Genomic DNA, 2,500 nt, shown 5'->3' with positions numbered 1-2,500 from the left:
GCTATGAACATGATTTAGCGAGCCTAACGGGAATGATTGAGGGGTAGAACACTGTTATCGATGAATAAATCAAGCAATGATAAAACTGAAAAGAATGAAGAAATATGAAATATACAAAACGTAACACAAGAAACTACGGTGATACAAGTTCATATTCGTACGGTTATGCCGCGCTATCCACGTGGTGCAAACTTATGCCCGTATAACACGTTTCCGTGAGGAAGAGTCTGCACGCATCCATCCGCGCCGCTAAAATTCATATTCCTACGCCAGCTAGCATCGAGGATTATTCCATTTTTCTCGGAATTATTTGGGTTTGTATGATTTGTTAAAACCGCAAGATATGATATGATATGCTTGACTCTGAGATGCTACTGTTGCTACTTCGTAGCGCCTGTTTAATTGCAGTTTTATTAAATTCCAACGGTCAATTTGAATGTGGCGTAAGGCGATCATCTACTAAGCGCGATGGAGGAGTTGCCGCAGCGAGGTGTCGGAGTTTTGAACTCGACTTTTTGGTACCTAACTCGACTTTTTGGTACCTAACTCGATTTTTTGGTTCCTAACCAAGGTACTTTAAAAAGACAGGTAGCTTTATCCAGAACAAATCCCCGATTTTATTTTAGAAAAAACTTCAGAGTTTGACATTCACGGGATGGTGGGATGTTTACTTCGGGAACGCTCTTTTCGGAGCTGTTTTCGCTTTTCTGTGGTATTACGACAGTTAAAATTCACGAAAAGTGGCAGGAAAGTTGAAGTTTATGCAAATATTCCCAAAATTCTTTCAATAGTTTCAATATGGTATCGGTCCGTAGGTCTTGCCACCCGGCCTAGAACAAGAGCTAGCTAGCGTTCCTGGACCGTGCTCACTCGCTGTAAAACACAACTCGGTCGCTCGAATGATCTTAAATAGAGAGATGAATCATTTAAACATCCGAAAAAGAGTGAAATCAGGTACTTTCCTTGATAAAACCACCAAACTTGCCCACATCTTCTTCTTCTTCTTCTTGAAACTCACGTGGTTTTGTTGATAAAAAGCGCCCTCCTATGAATGTCAAACAAATTCAAAATGGTGACCTGTCAAAGCGGTTAAGATGCTACCTGTCTTTTTAAAGTACCTTGACCTAACTCGACTTTTCAAAAACTGACTTCAGTGCCCTCCGGTCAACCCGGTCGCCCCGAGAACTGGACAATTCCCCGTGAACAAAAAAATTGACGCCTGAGGCGTCAAGTAACGCCTGACGGGAATAGGCACCTTAAAATACTGTAATCTTCAATAAAAAAGTATATTCAAGGCACCACGATGGCTTAACTAACCAGGCAAAGTCATGTAGTACAAAATGTCTCGCAACAAGAGAACAAAAAATTGAGAGAGACTGTTTTATTTTTGTTAGCATTGGCTGTTTTCGTTTAAGAAGAAGAAACGCGGTACAAAAAATTCCTTTTCAAGAGCCGGTGGACGTGGCTAGAAACTCCCCGCTCCCTCCCCACCCCTCCCGCCCCCTAACATTTGACTGTAAAAATATTAATCACTACACAAGTGATGGACCGAATTTGAGCAAAATTTGCACAATTGTTGATGTGAACTTGGGAAACCATGTGACAAATTTTGGTCCATACAACCCCAATCCTTAAAAGACGTCCTAGGGCAATATGGATATCGTTATCGTAGTGACCGTTTATCGATGGTCACTAAATCATTCCAATAAATGGTGCGAAAGAAAATGAGAGTTATGTAGTGTATTCCACTATAATTGCAAAATTAAAAGAAAAACAGCCGCCATGTTGGAAAACAACAATGCTGCAGTATTTGTCAAAAAACATTATACAAAATGGAGGAAAAAGTCAAATCCAACCGCTGAAGCTGTGGCTACAGCTTTCAGTTTCGATCAAAGTCCACATAAAAATATCACACAAACGAACACGCATGCGTTTGTGTTGAAGCTGTAGCCGCAACCTAATTGAAAATCCTCGTGCACAACCTTTATTCAACCTTGGCTGTGACGGAGGTGCCTCAAAATACAGCCCTGAGTATTCTTGCGCTTAAATTGTGTGTGCTCGCCTTCCAGTAAAGTTCGCCACAGTTCTCAACCCAAAGCCGGTTCGGTTTCTAGTGAGTATTTGCATCCAATTTCCCTTGCTTTCCCTGGCATCCCAGTGAATTAATGGGGTTTGATTATCCGGTGAAAAGTGCCACTTTTGTGCCGTGTTTGCTTTCGTGGTGTTTTATTCTTCTGCCGCGGGGCGCTTTATTTTTCCTGCTTTGGGAAGATGATAAGTCGAACGTTCGGTTGCTGCTGGTTCCGATACGGCCAAATAAATAACCGGTCCTGGTGCGATAGTTTCAAGATGAAAGTTATCAGTCGCGGGAGCGCCGCTTCTTTCCCGGGTTTCGCCGCTCTGTAAAAGTTGCACAACGTGTTCAATCGACTTTGAAATAACCTTTGCGGTGGAGGCGGGACGGGTGAGGGGGAGTTGGCCCCCTCCTCCTTTTTTGTCG

General features: G+C 42.6%; 1 protein-coding gene across 2 annotated transcripts in view; it reads left to right on the top strand.

Moving 5' to 3' along the window:
• The first annotated feature begins 1,966 nt into the window (after positions 1–1,966).
• LOC125949538 (fructose-bisphosphate aldolase) overlaps positions 1,967–2,500 on the top strand; it is a 16,473-nt gene continuing 15,939 nt past the window's right edge. For both annotated transcript variants that reach the window (XM_049676667.1, XM_049676665.1), the window contains exon 1: positions 1,967–2,113. The gene's annotated coding sequence lies outside the window, so the exon portion shown is untranslated. The remainder of the gene's footprint in view (positions 2,114–2,500) is intronic.

Source organism: Anopheles darlingi, chromosome 2, assembly GCF_943734745.1.
Source record: "Anopheles darlingi chromosome 2, idAnoDarlMG_H_01, whole genome shotgun sequence".
NCBI lineage: Eukaryota > Metazoa > Arthropoda > Insecta > Diptera > Culicidae > Anopheles > Anopheles darlingi.
The sequence above is the reverse complement of the archived record's forward strand: the minus strand, read 5'-3'. Positions and strand labels throughout refer to the sequence as shown.